The 20,355-nt window shown below is 42.6% G+C and overlaps 1 long non-coding RNA gene across 3 annotated transcripts in view; it reads left to right on the top strand.

Moving 5' to 3' along the window:
• Positions 1-20,355, top strand: part of LOC119648239 — a 372,324-nt gene that overhangs the window by 192,532 nt on the left and 159,437 nt on the right. The window lies entirely within an intron of this gene.

Raw genomic sequence — 20,355 nt, 5'->3', positions numbered from 1 at the left:
TCAGCCAACGGAGCCTATTTCAGTTTACAAAAACTGTTTCGGTCGAAACGTCTCACCATAGGGTCAAAGCTCTTACTGTAGAAGGCAATGATCTTGCCAGTCTTCGTGTATTCGTGAGGAAGAGGCTTAGCTTCTTAGCGGGAAAAATTGCGAAGAATTTGCGGCCACCTACTTGAGGATGGACGATTCTGTAGCCTACATAATGACGAAATCTATGAGCTATACCACGATCGTCTGGTTGTGGATAAAATCCGGCTTAATAGGTTACGGTGGGCGGGACACTTAATTCATATGGATGAGGCTGATCCTGCTCCGAAATTCTATAAGGGCAATATTTATGGTAGAAAAAGAAGACGATGCAGACCCTGCCTCAGATGGGGCGATGGCGTAGGTCAGGACGCCATACAGCTTTTAGGGATATCTAATTGGTGGAGCTCGGCGCAAAACCGAGATGTCTGGAATTCTTTATTAAGGCAGGCCCAGGCCGGATACCGGTTGTTCCGCCGTTGATGATAATGATCCACATCACCAGTTTTCTTTTTTTCTACTTTTCCAGGCATAGACGAAGAAGAAGGTTCTGATAGGTAAGATTCATCCGGTAATCTCCCTACCTTAGTGGTTGAAGTTTCCTCCTGCCATGCATTCCTTTTCCGTTTTTGTTTTTTTTTAAGACGGGACCGGGATTGACTTCTTTTGTGGGGGAATATGAATTAAGCGATGTATCCAAAATGGTGTGATTGTTAGGAACAAATGGCAATTTATCTGGAGAGATGTCGGTATCGATTGAATTTTTAATCAATAGAGGGGGAAGCTTTCTCTTTAACATCGATCAAAACCTGTGGCAGTCGCCACTCTTGAAAAGCTATGGAGCTCCGAATTGGAGATTTTTTTAATGACATCGAGATATAGTTGGAATTTTCAAATCTGTCTGCAAAGTGGATGAGAAGGGCATGCAGGAGGAATAGAAAAATCCCCCTCTGAGGGAAGAAGATGCTTTCTTATTCTCCGATGACGAATTGCACCCACTTAAAAGGGCATGGTGTCTCAAAATGAATTTTGGTGTCTTAACAGCACGATTTATTTCTGGACCCCACCCCCGGAGAAGATATAAAGGAAGAAGCAGGGGTTCCATTTTTCCCAACTTCGTTGAAAATTGTGGTGATCACCTCTTAAATTGGAGAGGAGGAGGGATGTTGGTATCATCAATGGAAAGTTTGATTCGCTGCGTAGGGGATGTGGTAAAGGAGGCTATGCAGAAGAAATAGGAAGACCTTAGGAGACTATGCATGCAGAAGAAATAGGAACACCTTAGGAGAGGCTAAGAGCTCGTGGGGTTCCCCTTAAATAGTTTTGGCGCTTCAAAAAGGGTTTATTTGTCATGCATCAACAAGCTTACTAATAAGACAATTTCTAAGGAAACTTGGGGAACTTCGATCCTCTTCTCTTTTGGCTTCTCCCGCACCAACGGGGTAACCACCACGAGCTTTCGATGGGGCTAAAGCGAGAGATCCTCCTTTTGCTCTTGCATACCCCACCGTCCTCTGGAGGAATGGTTGGCAAATCGAACTTTATTCTGATACAAGAAGACCATATATAGGAGATTTGTCTATTGGTGTATTGCTTGAGTTTGTATTATGGAAGAAAAGCATTGCATATGTTCGACATGCGCGTGAGAAATTTCGCGCATTTACTGTGGGGTTAGTGTCGTGTATGATAATGGGATGAGGATGCATACACAAGAAAGTTGTCTTGGCGCCATCGACCATCAGTTAACTGCCTCGTATCTAACCCACGTGTTTGCAATGACATTTCCCCTTTTTCAGGAGAGTTGGCCGTCACGACTTATTAAAAGTACTGGAAAAAGGACTTTTCTCTTCTCCCTCATACCCTTCCTATCCTTTACGGGAGCGGAGTTCTAAATTAATTCCTACGAAACAGCTACATTTTGAGGTGCCATAACTTCGTAGGGTGGTTAGGGTGACTGCCGCAGTTCTTCACCTGGATTTGAGGTGGGACTTTCCTTTTCCTCCTATGTTCCTCTTCCCCTTACGCGAATAGGATTGATAATTGAAACTTTACCATGATAATATCAAAAAAATCCCACTCTGACGGCCTGACTAGCACGACGTTTTATCGGAGTTGATGTGGGGGATATGCTTCTTCTCCCTCCATAACATCCTGGGTTGGAAACTCAACGTTTACTGAGATGAATGTGGAAACTCACGACTTTAGAGTATGTATATCGTCATTCGCAGTTCAGTCAGTGAATGAAAAATCAACGTCGTATAGGAAACTTGTTACCATCATAAAAGTGTCCCTCAATCGTCTCGTTCCTCACCCTTTGTCAGAGTATCTACTTATTAAGCAGTATAATTTCCTTTATGAACGTAAATCATGGAGAGGCGAGTGAAATTCTGAAAGCGTTGTCCCCTGATCTGAATCGAAATGGATGATTTGTTGCACTTACGTATCCTTATCATAGTTGATCCTGCTATCAAATGGAACCACTTTAAAATTGTTATCCACATTGCATGTAGCCCCTTGAAGCTCTTTTGCTGCTCCCTCTTTCAGAGCAATAAAACCATTCGATAGCTTGATGAATGCTCAACAATAGGCCGCCGCTTAGTGTGGTTTTTCATGGAAAACAGACCCTTGTGATATGCATTTGTTTGGGACGAGACAATCTGTCAGTGCCGCCTCTTAAAATGTACTTAAATATGTAACTATAAAGCACAGATAGATACAGTTCATTTCATCTACAACTCAATCCTACGTAAGATTCTCGATTCAATTTAAATCCTGCTTACATTCACCTCTAAAAATAGCCTCCTTTGATCTTCCTTGGTACCGTCACGACTAATTGAGAGGAAAACCCACTGAATTTCGTCTAGGTTGTCTCACTTGTACTTAGTTTTAATATTGCATTATCCACTTACAGACAGTTGAGGTGAAACTCAACTTAGCCGAATATAATTTGAAATAATCATCTTATAAGAAGATAATTTTAGTCTGTAGCTCTGTAATCTAGGACTAATTGAACATTTCCAAACTTTTCCTTCTCGGTTGATCGCTCTCTTCCTTTCCACTCTATTCTTTTCGTTTCTGGATATTTTTTCCTTTTCCCAGCTTGATTCCCATCATCCTATTTCATTCCGCATGAACAGATGTCTGGGAAATATTTTATGACGACCATCTTCCTCCCGCATTTCCATTTGTTTTGGTTGCCATCATCAACATTGTGTCCTCTGGGATGGAGGATTCGGTCGCCATCACCTTTGGTGAAATTAATGCTTTCCTGTTACACGTTGTGGTTTATTTAGCAGGCTCTTAGCATCATCATAAATTAATGCATGTTGAATGGTCGATAGATATCGTGTCTAGGAGAGACTGCCGTCCGGAGACAATTCTCTTGTGTGTGGCTTCCCAGGAGTTGAAGGATGACCTTTTCTTGTTGCACGTGAGCTGTAATTTCCGTTTTATTCGTGAGTGTTCAAGGCCAGGACCTATTTAGGCTACCCGAATAGGAAAAGTATTAATCGGCTCCATTTCCATTTGTTTGGTACAGCTTAAGCTTCCTTGCATTATTGAGGAGTACTCGTACATCCTCTTCTGCAATTCAAGGACCTTTTGTGGTTACAGTGGGAGCTTACAAAAGTAGTGTACATTCTATAGTCTAATTTCCTTGTATTCCCCTACGGTTCTTATATTTGGAACTCAGCAAGTCCTCTTCGTTGGTAACCCCAAGGGCGATATTTCTTTATCTTCGGGGCTCACTGGTAGAAACAAGGAAGTAAACAATTAAAATAATTATTTATTTACAATGAACATTGTAGATAGCTAGAAAGTTATAGAAAAGTAACTTTCTCATCTAACGGAGAAATTGAATGATTACACCCAAATGTTCCTTCGTCAAAGTAGGATGCAGTCACGTCCTTAGCCCCCACGCAACGACCCCAACGACAAAAGATATTGTAATTAAAGCGAGAGTGCTAAAGGTTTTAATTATATAACGCAAAGAATTGTGGATAAAACTTTGCCAAGGAAAATTCCCAACCACTTACATATCTTCGGAAATTCCTTCATCTCATTACGGCTACGTGCAACTAAAAAAACGCCCACACGAATACCAAGTAGCAGCTACCAGCTCCACCCCATCACCCCCTGCAACCACCGACATATCGACATCAATGAGGCTCTCCTACACGCAGAACCGGAGAGAAAACATTAAAAATGATTGCGTTAATGAATTATTTAAAGGCAAAACTTGTTCATTACACATCCGGGCGAAGGCTTCAATGTTTTCTCAAATAGTATGTTCACATAACGGTAGCGCGGCGGTGTACGGAAAGTGGTGAAAGTTTCGTCTTAATTAATGTTAAATGAATGAGAGGGTAATTAAAAGTGGAAGCATATGTTAACGGCCCAGGACGGAAAGATTCCTTGTATGTAGTTGTAATTTTCAAGGAGATGGTCTTGTTTCAGGTGAAGGATAGCGTGTATGCCCTGTGACCTTCAGACTTCATCTTGAGACTTTAGTACATCAGCGGTTACTGCGGAGACAACTTGAACAGATAGTATGATTAGCATGCATAGCTTTGTAAGGGAAGTTTGCCTGTGCATGACTTGGCATAATGTGGTAATTTCAGAATAAGGATATCGTAGGTTGAAAGATGGAATGGTGAGTCTAGAAAACTCCACAGATTATAAAGGGGACATTCTGATGGCGTCTGCTTCTAGAATTCTATTGCAAAACTGGAGGAGAATCACTTTATCTGAAGCTCCAGTAGAGTTCCCTAATTTTTCGATCCAAAATCAATGGTAAAGTATGCTGGAGAAAAAAATTGGTAAATATGCTATTCACCCCTCGGGAGGGGATGGGCGCGTGTGTTACAGAGTGTCAACAATATTACGCTTTACCGCACCCGGTTCACTCAAATGGGCTTGAACACTTTTCAGGACTTCCTGTGATTTTGGGACAGTGCGTTCCACTATCTGTCGTAACCAGCAATAGAATTGTCAGCCCTCCTTTATGTGTGACCTATTCACTGCCAGTTCCGCCTTTCTGTGACATCGTCCACAGCTAACTGGTTTATGCGCTGACAAAGTTCGTTGTTCGAGATAGCATCAGCCAGGTATACTTGGATGCCACTTCCCAAACAAGTGTTCTCGAAAGCTTGTAGCTATTGAGTAATAGTGAGAATTATTTTTCATGTGCTACTCTCATACAGGAAGATTATTAGCACAGAAGAGTCTCAACTTGATCTTGGTGTTGAGATAACTGCATTTCCAGATTTTTTTAGACAGGGTAGTGAAAGTGGATCTAGCGCTGTTAATGCGGCGAGCTACATTCAACGAACGCGTCACGCTATCGGTCAATAGACAGTCAATCAGATCTTGTGAAGTTCCTTCGGGATATGGCCGGTGACTTGCGTATCACCAGAGAAAAGAGCATTTTTGATGGCGGGCGAATGGATCATCAATAGTCTCAGGCGGGTTATGCAAGGCATCTGCCGTCCGATCAGCCAGATCTCTCTCCCGGATCATACAAGCAGTCGATGTTGAACTTGGGGCCACATCTCTTCAATCCTGGGAGAAGTGGTGGACGCAACACCCAAGCGAACGTAAACGACCAACAGATGTCACTGATACTCTTGTTACGCACATCCAGGAGATAGCTCATAAATCTACTGTTGCAAGGCGGTCAATTGCTTGTGCAATGTCGGTGAGTTGAAATCTAACTGACCTTATAGCTGGTTTTGTGCTCGAATAGTGCCGAAGCTCATAATCTCAATCCTCTCCTCATAATCATTACAGTCGCCAAGATTATGTTTCCTTGTCACATGTCACGCGCAAGGTGTCAGAGCTCACTCCGGCATATAGATCGCCCATCACCATTACAATGTCGCCTTTAGGATGCTTCCCCTGCGTGTAATCGGTCGTAGGAAGCATCCTTCACCACTATATCAGGATTTTCCGCGATGTTTCTTAGCCTGGCCTTGAATCTTGCATTCAGAATTCAGTTAGGAATCGGCTCCCAGATCATCCCCTTGCGGTGTCAGAAATATCCGACCATCGGATTTACGTCGGCTACCACTCGGCTTTCTAAAGTAGAAGAGGACATTACCACAAATGTAGCAAGAGGAAGAGGAGTACTTTTCCAGAGCCTCCGCATCTAGCTTCGCTTAGGTCTAGAATGTTCAGTTTCTAGTGTTAGAATTCTCGCTCAAGTTGCAGAAAGGTATCATTCTCAGGACCGAAGACCGTGTGCACATCCAAAAGTCGTATCTGTGTGGTGAGCCCTTATCCGAGGTGTTGATGGCTTGGTAGCCGTACAATTTAGAGATTTGCAGGTTTGCATAGAATACTGAAGGGTTTGAGTGTATTCTTAAACCCCAACTCAAAGGCTCTGTGGTCTTCTAGCTTGAGTGGAAATTTCAGTGCCTCGGTCACGTCTCCCTTTGTCAACGCTCCACAGCATCTTTTTGGCCTGACAGAGCTCCCCTATGTTGTCCACCAAGCTTTTGCAGAACACACAATTAGGAGATCATTTTTTGCTAAATTTGAAATAATTAAAACCATCTCTGACTTGTTAGCGCTGATGCAGGGAACAAGTGGTTCCCGAAATATCGGTATTTGCAAGACCAATAAATAACACCAGCGGAAAGAAAAAAGTAAGTTTTAATTATTTCAAATAATTTAATCGCTGGAAATTTCGCGTAAAATTACACTCAGATTCTTTGCTGATTTTATTGAGATAACACTGAAAACTTCTATGCTTGCTTAATAGCGGGTTAAGAAAATATTATATCTTACAATATTTTTTGGTTCAGCTATTGGCCAAAATTCCTGATAAGTCGGGTATCACTCGTACTTGTGCTCGTACCATTCGACTCGCTTTCCAAAAAGAGTTGCCACTTATTCATCGCAAGCCGCTGTTCCTCACGGGCAACTACTTCCTTTGTGTTTATTGCTGTTTCTGTTTCCTTGTCTAGGGATTCCACGAAGGTCATACCTGCGATCGCCATCACAGCCGGCTGTGAGACGGTATAGTAGGCCGATGGCACCCGAAAGTTTCCGGTCCTTATACTTGCGCAAGTCGGTTGCGATCTTTCTCCTTGCTAATAGAATCCATACATACCCCCATACCGTAGAGACCAAGGAACTGTATGTCGCTCATTAGTAAGCGTCTTTGTGTCTGGCAGTAAGTGACACAGCGTTATCTGCAAAAACAACTAGGCAGGCTATCGTAGGAAACGTTCTAAAGATCTGGTCTCAAAGTGGACCCCTTTGTTACTCGCTGTGATATCCCCCGGGAGCGGTTTCTCAGATAATCCCTTAATAGCGCCAGATCCTGTCCGCCCACACTACGGAATTGAAAGCATCAATCAGTACAAGGAGTAATAGTTGCCGAGGTTGACGACAGTCTGCACCTTACCGTCTGTATCAAGGAGCCCGGGAACTGAGGTAAATTTTGAGTGCACCGAGCAGTAGGCCTTTTCGGGGGGAAGCACTATTTTGCGCACCTTTATCGGGATCCCAACGTGTCATGCCGCGCTCTTATTTTTCACAAAAGGGACTTGTCTTTCAGCTCTTTCATGATGAAAACTGGGCAATCCTTATGGTCTTTCAAGCTGTTGACATCAACCCGAACGGAATATGCAAAGAATAATTCCTGTACGACATGGTCCATCTGTTCGTCATCAAGTAAACAAGATTTCTGAAGAGTCTCGATTCAAAGTACCAGTTTACAACAAAGACCGCGAGGATCCATAGCCACCTTATTGATTAGCCTCTGCCAGTAGCGAGCTTTTCGTCGCGCTTGGATCTCCTTTTAACTGATATGTGCCTTATTATTATACATACCTGCTCCTAGTTTTATGAATGCTATATAGAACAGCGGAGCATATGACACTCTTTTCGCAGCTTCGCAGTTTCCGCTGTGAATACCTAGAAGGTTTGTCACGCATGTGTGCCTACCAATGCATGGACGGCTCGTTATTAGCTTCGTAACTGAATTTACGACAGTGTACCAGCCCCTTGATCCTCCAAAAAATCTGTCAGCACGTCGTTGTTTACGTTGCTTTGACGAATCTCTCAATGACGTCCCGCACGCAGGGAGAGCTTTGGGTTATGGCGTGGACCACAGAAGTCTTCCAGAACTCGTTACTCTTCCATTGGCAACGTGCAGCGGAGTGGGCAGTGAGTTCCGTGGAACATACATTATAAAAATGACCGCGTTTTGGAGATACCCGATAAACTTTACGGCAAGATTTTAATTTTGGCGGTTCTCAATCACTGAGAAAGTCAAAAGCTTCTTCTAGCGCATACTTCCGGCATCGCACTTTTCTGTGATTCACTGTTCACCTTGAGCCTTAGAAAATCCAGATAACAATTTTCTAGCATTTAGTCGTCAATGGGCGGTAGGTCGACTACACTGCTTGATCATGCCTTTTCCTCCTCCGCGATTTCTTTCAGGATCTAGCTAGATTTTCTGGCCAAAGTGTCCTCCGAATTGTCTTTTCCCGATTTATCCCTATACAGATATGTTGATGTTGAGCATTCGCATCGCAATATATTAAGGGCTCGCGAATACTTGATTCTGCATACGTCACTAGATCCCTAAGCTCTTGTGTCGGTGGAGGATACAAAGAATCATAGGGTAAATGAGCGGAGGCAACTTTGATGTTTTTGCTCTCGCCATTTATCTGATATTGTACGATGACCGTTACTAAGTGCTGGGAACAGAACTGTCTCAGCATGGTTGCCTCTAACCGTCTTGACATCAGGATACAAGCTCTCGGTATTATGGATCTTTCGCCGTAGAAGTTCACAGCCCCGTTTACTGGTCCAATGCCACAGATTCTGTTAAATCGAACCCATGGCTCTTGCACCAGAAAAATGTTGGGGCAGTCTTGCAGCTTTGTCCGCCTTGCTGCCAACAGATAGGAGGAGGCTTTGGCATGATGCAGGTTGATTTGAACAATCTTTATGTTTTTCGACATAAACTTAGTCTAATGTGTTAAGGTTAGTAGCGTATGCCGCAGTCCGCGTATGACGTGGTTTTCCCCACACCGTACCGCCAGAGACTCGATCCCCTGGTGTTTGATTTCTCTGAGAAAAGCCCCACTTGAACGTACCGCAGTTCCTATGTCCTCACCCATGAAAAGTCTCATCTCATCTCGCAGAGCATTCGTCCGTTTTCCACTTAGCACCTTGGCCGGTTTGCGGTGTCCTGTTTGCATAGATTCGATCACACGAACTGGCATCAAGTCAGTTCCGTTCACATCTCTGGCTTTCCTTTCTTTCGCCTGTTGCTTGGAAGGTGTAGGAGAAGTTACTAGCAGGTTGGATTCACTCTGTAGTCCCTTCACCAATGCGAACTCCCATACGGAGGTTCCGCCACTGTATGTACTATTCTCTAGGCACAACTCCATTGTAAGAGAGCGCACTGAAGATGCTGCAATTTGCTCTATATTGTGTGTGTCGAAGACCCTCATTGTTCTTTGCTCTTAAAATGGGGATGATGCTCTACAGTTTCCTGATATGACTGAATTTCCGTCTATTTATTATAGGAAAAAGTGGAGCATCATATGGTGATTTCCCCTGAGCACATTCAGACTCTTTTGATCCAGTTCGAACACCAAGTTGAAACCCTCCACGTTTATAGATTTGTCCTTTCTGACATTCATGAACCTTACCCTTCAGTGTCCGAAGTTCATGCCCGGGTTCTGTTCATCCAATATGTGTCCAGCATGATGTCCTCTGCCTTCCTTCGAGGGCCCGGTAACCAACATCCAACATATTCTGTCCTACGTAGCTCAGTGTTCACAATAGAGAACTTGGCACTTTTTGCTGGAGGCACTTTAAGGTAGCCTCGTCAGTGCACTCCAAATGGAGAAGCCCATCTTGAGAACTTTGATTGGCAAATCGTGCCTTCGTTCCAGGCTCCAGCATTTTTTTCCACAGGCATTCCGGGAGGATGGTAAATTATCCCTCTGACATTTTGCCATCCTTGGAGGAATCTCACACAGCTTGTTTATATACCCTCTTCCTTCCCGCCTTCGTGTCCGTATTTCTATGGGAGGGACCAGCTTCATTGAGATCTCTCTTGCTGATTTGATCACATGCCGGCAAATCGGTCGTAATCCCCGCGGGACGCGTGGATGTAAGCTCTGGTGCGGAGCACAATAAAGCGTTGGCCACAACAGATGTGTTGGTCTTAGGCTCCTTGCGTGCATTACCGCTGACAGAAGAGTCTGGTGCGTCCAGTGTGGATCTCACTGGGGTTTCTAGTTTATCCCCTCCTTCCCCCGGAGATTTTGGATTGTATTACAACGAGGTAAAGTCCTTCGGTCTGGTATATGCGAAAGTAAAGCAGGAGTCAAATCCGTAATCATGGTCTTCAAGCAGAAAATTGCCTAACAATCGGTACAAAAATTCTGATTTCGTATCGGATGAATCCGATTTTATCTCCCGGCCAGAAATCTAAATTTCTTATGCCAACGTGCTTTCTGTTATTTCAATTCTCAGAGTAAAGTACAAATCAATTGAGCCATTAATTGGACAAATCAAATGTTTCAGAAAATTGTCGAATTTCATGGTAAACATTCAATTTCTTTGTTAGTTTTTCGCATTTGTTCCGATGTTTTGTCTAGGTTGCGTGCCAGAATCGTTTACTCTGCTAACGATTGGGACAATGGAATTAGCCACCGTTGTTAGAACAATTCACTTTGATAATTAATGAATAGGAAAGCATGGAGGCGTCTTAAAGTTGGCCATACTCGACTTGAAAGTAGAAATGACTTAATCTTCTGATAAATTTAAGCCATTATTGTACACCGAAGGACTTTTCCTATCTAGATTATTGTCAAAGGGGATTAATGGAAACATTATTTCACTTACATCAAAATTGCTAGAAACAGGCCTTCAGTGAAGTGGCAACACGTGCTCTACTTCAATAAATACCAGTGCAGGGAAAATAAAATCTCGTTGAAAAGGGATTGCATGATTCCTGGCTTCCATCCCTATTTATGTTTTTCAAACTGAGCGCTACACCTCCGATAAAGCTCTATCATGTTTTTACTACACCAGTTACACCTCAATGTATGGCACGACATACTACCCCCACTTGAACTCATCCCAAATCCTGGTAACCCCCCTTCAGGCATGCATATTCAAAACCGTAACTAACTCAAGTATAAAAATTGTAATTACCTTTGCATGACAATTAGCAATTACTTAAAACTCCTTGAGTTCGTGGCGTACAAGTGATGCAATCAAGAAGGATTGTGCCAAAATATCCTGCACATACACACGACCCTGGGAAACTAAACGAACCGTAAAAGGAAACGAGAAACAAAAGGAGCTGAACAGGAACCCGGAGCTCACTACATTTTGTTTTTCTTCCGTACACATCTGGTCGTAATTTATAGGACTAGATGAGATCAGGAATTTGAATTTCTGAATTTGTTTTATACCCGGGGAAATATTCCAAGGGAAACTATATTTAATTCCGAAACGAGTCCAACAGGTAAAATTAATGGTTTACTGGTGTAGACAGGGATTAGTTGTTGCTGAACACGCACTAGACGTGCATTCGTATTATATTCGTGGTACCATCAATTACGAGTGCTTCACTAGCGACTAAACGTGGAGTGGTGAGGAGCCTGGGACCAGTCGTTGAAATGAAACCTCATTGAATAAAAAATTCATTCAGATATTGCTCATTAGTAGCCTCTCAGATAGATTGAAAATAAACAATTTACCGGCACTTGTACGTAATTTATTTTTATCCCCGTTTCCTTTTCGAACTTTTCATTTTAATGGGAAAACTTTTCCAATAATGTTTATGTTCGACTGATACGTCGTACACACATAAATTCTACCGAATCACTCCAGGATAATATCAATTCAGGCTCCACCCTTAACCTGTAACAATCAATCTTAATTTCCGCTGTACAAATATACTTTAAATTTCTATGGATACTGAAAGCAATCTCGGGCGTAATGAGAAAATTTCAATTTGGAACATAATCTAAAAGTTGCCAGGATATAAAAGGAGTCGACAACCGGTATATCCTTTTTGGAAAATTTGAGAAGATCTTTCCTTAATATAATGTAAGCAATTATCGCCATGGCGACAACGATCAAATTCCTCATTTTAATTAAAGTGATTTTTGGAGGAGAGGGTCCGGAATAATTGCAAGGAACAAGAGGTTAATGGATTAGTGAAAGTGGGTTTCCAGGAAAAAAAATACTGTGTCTCTCGGTCAGGCGAACTTTCAATTTCGGTCTCTATCTTGCGTCGAGGTCGATATATTCCCATGCGACCCCTTTGACAGTCTGTTCGTATCCTTATGTCCACAGACAACTATTATCTGCATAAAAGTACTAACCAAACGAATGGGAATTGTTAGAAAGTTTCCATTGAGTTCGACAAAACGCTAGGACCACAAAACGGACTGCATATTAAACCTCAGAAAAAACCGAATTCCAGCAAGGTCACAATATGTATCCACTCCGTCTCATCCCTATCCACTGCCTGAGCTTACCCTAGCTTGAAACGAACTTTCGAAAAAAAAACCCTTTAAATCCCCATTTTATGTGCTTTTAAACTGGTGACAGATTTTTTCTTGCACCGTTTTTCGTCCATCCGTTAGCTGCTTTGTGTCTGCTGTTGTCCTGTCCTTCTGAAAATTTCCATATCCTTTGTGAATTCTTCGATAGACAACGTTGTCGTCGAGTGCAAAAATTCTAGCGCAAACGTCATAAGTGGCCAGAGAAAACTGACTTTATATGTGGATGAAAAAACATCGCCCTGGGGACCATGTTGGGATTATGAAAGCTTTTTGATTTAGTGGGTTATATGCTCATAATATTATGTAATTTTCCTTCATGGGAAATTATGATGAAAAAGTGGAAAATTGTGGGATGCTTTGGATTGTATTTTTTTGGTGGTTGTATGAAGCTAATAAAGAGCAAAAAATGCAACCCTTTCTGATGATCTATATTGTCATAATATGGTAAAAACGGTCTCAAGTTTTGTACAAGAAAAGAAGGGAAGAGTATCCATAGTTTTACTGACGAGATATCTTAGTAGATACACAGGCTAGAATCGATGTGAATTCAATAATTGAAAATATCAGTGAGAAATGCAAAAGATGCTTTGATTTGTCAGTGATGTCGTTGGTTCTACCACAACTTTTATTAGCTCTGTTCACCCTTCTTATTTTATGACTTTCCAGCCAAATTTCCTTTCAACTGGTGGAACAGGGGATCATTGGGTGAAAACCACGGGCTATACGATGTTCCAACCAAAAGTTTGCAGGAAAAGAACGGTTTGACGTATAGGCGGGGCTTCTTATGAGGAAGGCTTGTATTTGCCCGCAGAATTTCTTAATAACTATTATAGCTGACAGTGGTACCAAGAGACACAAAGTGAACTGCAGACACAGCCTTTCAACCAGTATTGACTAAATAGGTTGGATGACGATGATCAAAGATCATCCTGAGTGGCTGGAGTCGACCTAGAGCAAAGAGATATCCTTACAACTTAAAAAATTGGCGAAATTGACTGTGTAGGTCCGCGCAGAAGTGTTTCTTTGACACAAGCTAGCACGTCTCTTTGCTAACCAGGCTCGGGAATGTTGGGCACTGGAGGCGGGCCCATTGAATACATCAGCCTCCTACGTGTCGTTTTCTAAAACTTGACGTGTCCTTAAATCAATGCATGGGTCCTCATCGATACTTGAAAACCAACACAAACGGGGATAAGCTAAAACTAGAAATAGAGCAAAAAAAATAACGGTTCAACCGGACGCTTGCAGCTGTAAATGTCCGGACTTGGGTGCTGCAACTGAGAATATAACATCACAAAAATAACGTTACATTGATGTTGCCGCCAATGGGTAGGTTACTAGCGGATGTTACTCCTTCCTTGAGGGTTGGTCAATGGAGAACAGGATAACGAAGGATATACTGATTAGGTCGTCTACAACGTCATATGTGCAAAAGATTGACATGCAGTTCTCTAGAAGCAACGGGATGTCTGGTTGGCTTAGTCAGCCCTGCCTACGTGGATAATAATATGTATGAAATGGTTGATGCGGCTATCGGTAGAGTGTCTAGAATGTCACCGAAAATTTTCGAGGTCGTGTGGCAATGAACTATACGGGACGCCTCCGCATACACTACTCCACCACCTGGAGGCCTCAAGACCCTGGTCTATTCATGGCTTAATCCGAGTGAAAATCCAGTGAACTTCACCAAAAAATGGTGCCTTCTTCTCTAGAAATTCAGAGACCACACCCCACTAAACCCAGTTAATTTTCCACTCTGATTGCTTGGGTGAAAGGCTCTTCCTCATTTCGTTTTTAATTTATCAGTGCACATTATTGGGAAGGATTAAATTTCCGGACCTCCGATTTAACCGTTACGAGCACATTTAAAATCGAAGTCCTTTTTCTATTTTAGTTTTTTTTTCAAAATCCGAACTCACAAAGAACGCCGTCTCTATGGCGAAAATTTCAACAAGTTCCATCTTTTCTTCCTGTTTGTACCAGCTTAAGCTGAGGTTATTTATGAAAATTTCTCGTCTAAATTAAATTAGAACGATTCCTGTAGATTTTCTGAAATCACAATATCACTAGCGCTGAATTTCTTGGAGAAAATTTCAAAAAAAAAGTTGTTACTAATAACGCCTGTCAGCACTTTCCGCTTGTCAATCCTCGAAATTGTGTCCGGATGGCTCAAGTGGTTAGAGCGCCGGGCTGACGTAGCGGAAGGTCGCGGTTCAAATCTGACTGGTGGCTGAGGGATTTGCAATCGTGATTGGATGTCTAATCCATCCGTCCGTGGAAATGCCTAAAGTCCATTTAGTGTCAGCACCAATATGTTTCTGCGGCCATAACACTTCGGTGTTTGGTTTCTTAATTCATCATCATCAACGGCGCAACAACCGGTATCCGGTCTAGGCCTGCCTTAATAAGGAACTCCAGACATCCCGGTTTTGCGCCGAAGTCCACGAATTCGATATCCCTAAAAGCTGTCTGGCGTCCTGACCTACGCCATCGCTCCATCTTAGGCAGGATCTGCCTCGCCTTCTTTTTCTACCATAGATATTGCCCTTATAGACTTTCCAGGCTAGATCATCCTCATCCATACGGATTAAGTGACCCGCCCATCGTAACCTATTGAGCCGGATTTTATCCACGACCAGACGATCGTGGTATCGTAGCTCACAGATTTCGTCGTTATGTACGCTACGGAATAGTACATCCTCATGTAGGGGGCCAAAGATTCTTCGGAGGATTCTTCTCTCGAACGCGGCCAAGAGTTCGCAATTTTTCTTGCTAAAAACCCAAGTTTGCGAGGAATACATGAGGACTGGCAAGATCATAGTCTTGTACAGTAAGAGCTTTGACCCTATGGTGAGACGTTTCGAGCGGAGCAGTCTTTGTAAGCTGAAATAGGCTCTGTTGGCTGACAACAACCGTGCGCGAATTTCATCATCGTAGCTGTTATCGGTTGTGATTTTCGACATTAGATAGGAGAAATTGTCAACGGTCTCAAAGTTGTATTCTCCTATCCTTATTCTTCTTCGTGTTTGACCAGTGCGATTTGATGTTGTTGGTTGATTCGTCTTCGGTGCTGACGTTGCCACCATATATTTTGTCTTGCCTTCATTGATGTGCAGCCCAAGATCTCGCGCCAATCACCGCCTGCTCGATCTGGATGAAGGCAGTTTGTACGTCTCGGGTGGTTCTTCCGATGATGTCGATATCGTCAGCATAGGCCAGTAGTTGGGTGGACTTGAAGAGGATCGTACCTCTTGCATTTACCTCAGCATCATGGATCACTTTCTCGAGGGCCAGGTTAAAGAGGACGCATGATAGGGCATCCCCTTGTCGTAGATTATTTGTTGACCATTCGACGGTCTTGGGAGTGATCCTGCTGCTTTTATCTGGGCTCGCACATTGGTCAGGGTCAGCCTAGTCAGTCTTATTAATTTCGTCGGGATACCGAATTCTCTCATGGCCGTGTACAGTTTTACCCTGGCTATGCTATCATAGGCGGCTTTAAAGTCGATGAATAGATGGTGCAACTGGTGTCCATATTCCAATAGTTTTTCCATCGCTTGTCGCACAGAGAAAATCTGATCTGTTGCTGATTTGCCTGGAGTGAGGCCTCTTTGGTATGGGCCAATGATGTTCTGGGCGTATGGCGCTATCCGGCCAAGATAGTGGAGAATACCTTATAGATGGTACTCAGCAACGTGATACCTCTATAATTGCTGAACTGTGTGATATCTCCCTTTTTATGTATGAGACAGATAATGCTTCGTTGCCAATCGTCAGGCATTGATTCGCTGTCCCATACCTTGAGCACAAGTTGATGAAACACTTGGTGTAACTGGTCGCCTCCATATTTAACCAATTCGGCTGTAATTCCATCGGCTCCTGGCGACTTATGATTCTTTAGCCGATGAATTGCACGGACTGTTTCTCCTAAACTTGGTGGTGGCAGTATTTGTCCGTCGTCTTCAGTGGGCGGGACCTCCAACTCGCCGATGTTCTGGTTGTTCAGGAGCTCATCAAAGTACTCAACCCATCGCTCTAATATGCCCATTCTGTCGGAAATCAGATTCTTTTGCATGCGGCGAATGTTAGGATCTTGTATTGAGCTTAAGGGGTGTTTCTTTTAAAAATATGGTCGAGTGGGATACGAAACGAAAGTGCGTACTTTTCCAAACTAGTTTTTAATATAAGTTTATAGCTGCAGAAGCTAGTTTACAAAATTAAAGGATTATAAAGTATAGAATCTATCAGAGACCTGCTAATATATTATCCCGTTTTCAAAATTTATCGATAACCCCTCCCCCTCATTTAAGTTCATGCCAGAAGGGTACGAGTCTAAAAAATAATACAGTGTATAATACTGGGAAGTTTGGTGAAAATCTATCAGCCATTCTTAACAAAGTTCCAGTTCTCGCTCTTTCATTATGTGGTGGCCAAAGTGGGCGGACAACCAGTCGTTGACATGTCTCCCCACGATTTTGAAACAGGAGGAGAGGAGCAAAATGGGGCGGTAATTCTCGGCAAGAGTACAGTCGTCACTTTTGTGAATGGGGATGATATGAGCCCCTTTCCACAGTAAAGGAAAATCATTCTCTTCGAGGCTTATGTTGAAAATATGGGATAGGGGAAGGGAGATGGACTGGCCAGTTTTAAGTAAAAATCTGTCGGGAGACCGGAAGCTGGACACTTCAGGTGCGAAAGGGTTTGTGTATTTCTTTTATAAATACAGTACGTGGCACGTAATGTGTGCATATATTATGTGAGAATATCCACTTTCAGGTGATATTTGATCTATTATAACTTTGTTAGTAATAGTGCGATATACACCAAACTTGGTAGAATAATGTTCTATGTTATAGCCTACATTGCTGCATTGTTGCACTGGGGTAAACTTAAGGGGGTTTTGCAGCAAATTACTAAAAATTATGGTAATATACTATCGTTAACTTTATTTGAACAGATATCGGTATTGAGGGTATTTCGGAGCCTAGGCACCATATAGTGACAGCCTCTTTATTTTTCAGACCTTGCGGTTGAGTAATTTCTGAGAATGCGTCCGTTAAAGGAATGATCACTTTCGAAGTCAAAATTAAGAGTGGCTTCGGGAAGCACCACTACGGAGACCCTTCATTTTGTACTCCACATGACTATATTTGATGAAAAAAAAATTTACACTCTCCTTTTGGATGTAAAATTCGACGTAGAACTATGCATGTGTGAACGTTTACAGTTCCCACCTTTCCACCGAATTTGGTGTCAATCGCAGGAACCGTTTCCGAGAAAAAAGGGTGTGATAGATAGACAGTAAACCGATTTTAATAAGGTTTTGTGTAAAACAAAAAAAAAAGATATTTGGAAGACCGTTGTAGTTAGGGTCGACATTGGCATCACTCGACAAGGAGAGGGTAAGGAGGAGAATGGTAGGCAATGCGGCGCAGGCTACATCCAGTAGCGGAATAGAAGTGGATGAAGGAGAGGGAATGTAGACTGAGGAAAAGTGGCGAAAGAGTAAATCACAAGATAGTTGGGGGGAGTTACCTGAGGAGCCAGAAAATTTAATGGATGGAGGAGATAGCTGGGCAGGACAGTGGAGACAGTGGGAGTTGTGAATGTGAAACCAGGAAGGTTTGATGTTTTTGCGCTTCAGCGAATCTTCAACTTATATTCAGATATTCCCTCCTAGGCTTACGTATTAAGGATTTGACCGAGGAATGCCGTTTTGAAACAAACTAAGTCAGCATAGGTTCTAGAGGACAGGAACTTCTTCTTCGCAGTGTGCTTTTGACGAAGTTTTTTATGGACTTCAGTGATGAACCAGGCGGAGTAAGAAGGCAAGAACTTAGAAGAGAGGAGGACGTAACAGAGAAGAAGGTCAGATAAAGTGGTATTGAAGGGGTTGAGCCCTTGATCGGACGTTAATGGAGAGAGGTGTGGACCCAGTTGATTGTCGTCAGGGCTGAGTTCAGATAGGCTTTTGCACGAGAGGGGAGTGGAATCGTCTGATATTTGAGCATTAAACATGTGAGCAGGATGATGAGCGTCAAGGGCAACATAAGAGGGGGCATGAAAGGATTGGGAAAGACTTTACACAGGAGGGTTAGAGAGGACAAAATCAAGAGTGCCATCTAAGTGGTTTCTAGAAAGGCTTAATTGGAGGGCGACCCAGGTATATATGAAAGTGGATAAAGGAAAGGAAGGAAATAGGCCAGGAGAGCATAGGAAGATTAAAGTCGCTACAGAGCATGAAAGGAAATGAGGGGAACAAAACGATTACGACTTCTGATAATCTGTCGAAGAAATTCTCGTGCAGAGAACGGGGACTGAAATGCAGGGAAAATATACATAGGATATGATAAAAGGCCATACGTTTGCGGGATAGACTCATACGGTGACCGAATTGCACGTGGAGGAGGAGGATGAAAAGATGATTTCTCCACGGAGAGGGGACTTAATTGCTATTAGGGCACGACTGGTGGTTGCTTTGCCGAGTGCAGTGCAGTCTCTGTCTTAATGGAGTGCTAAGGCAGACAGTTTGAAACCCGACAGCTTCGTCCTTAGATCCCTTACATTTTGGTAAAACAGTTAAAAGTTGTGAAATTTTTTCAAGGCTTGGTCCTCTGATAAGATTTGACGAAGACCCCTTGTGGCCAAAAAGGAGATTGGACGATAGCATTGTAATCGGGGGGATATATCATTTTGAAGGGAGCTGTCACTCGGCCTGGAGAGTTATTCTTAGCCAGGTTTATACGTTAGAGAGGTGACTGCGTTGAGTTGTCCTTGTTTCTGATGTAAGCCGGAATTTCGTCGAGTACGCTAGTCTTGATACGAACAGTTATTTTGGTTGCGAAATCGTTGAAGTCGGGCTAGCCAGCTGGTAGTTCTCTATTGAGCTTTGCAGTTTTATCACGTGGGTATATACGTTTACACACGTTCAATCTTAATGGTTCCTGCTATGAAGTTCTGTACTTTCTAGATGTGCAGAAAATATCTGTCTGAGCCTATTTCCCGTAGTATTGTCGGTTTTAACTTTCACTGAATTAGGCTCATGTACTGTGAATGAGAGCCGGCTATTTGGGGTCATTATTACCCTAAAAAATATGCGATTTTTCCAAAATGAATTCCCGAATATTTGCTGACTATGTCGGAACCAATTTGCCTAAAGTTACATTCAAATATTTCATAATGGATCCTAGATAACAAAGAATTACCCCATGTCACTGGTTTTGGGTATCGTTCCGATTCTTGCTGCCTAAACGGTTTTTTTCTTTTCATTTCGTTTTGGATATAAGTTTTCTGGGCATTTTCCCGTTATTGTGAATTTCCTTTTGTGGTAAGTTCTAGGAAGTTTAACTTGAGTAGGGATTGGATTTTGTAGATTTTGTAGTTAGGGCTCCATTTTTGATCATCACCGAAATTCAGTCAGCACCTTTTTTCAGCTCCATATCTGTTATTGTTATAACTTTGATTCTAAAATTTCCCAAGTTCTACACTTCAACTAAGATTTCTCCCTTATCTTAGGTGGCCGGCATGGTAAATATTCGAAAAGTATTCAAATCCTTTTTGCAGTTTAACCTTTTGCAAATTTCCGGCCTGTTGAAAATCAGGCTCGTTTTTAATACCATTCAAGATGTCTGTTCCAAGAATGAATGTTACAGGAATATATTCCTCTCCGCATATGTAGGTTCGCCTTTACAAATTCGTGAATTTTCCATTTGGCATAAAGTGAGGCGGCCCACACTTCACCTTAGTTGCATCTGCCTCCCAAAGATCCTAACACTAC

This window comes from Hermetia illucens, chromosome 2 (assembly GCF_905115235.1).
Source record: "Hermetia illucens chromosome 2, iHerIll2.2.curated.20191125, whole genome shotgun sequence".
In the NCBI taxonomy this organism is placed as follows: domain Eukaryota; kingdom Metazoa; phylum Arthropoda; class Insecta; order Diptera; family Stratiomyidae; genus Hermetia; species Hermetia illucens.
Note: the sequence above shows the minus strand (reverse complement) of the source record. Positions and strands in the feature narration are given on the sequence as shown.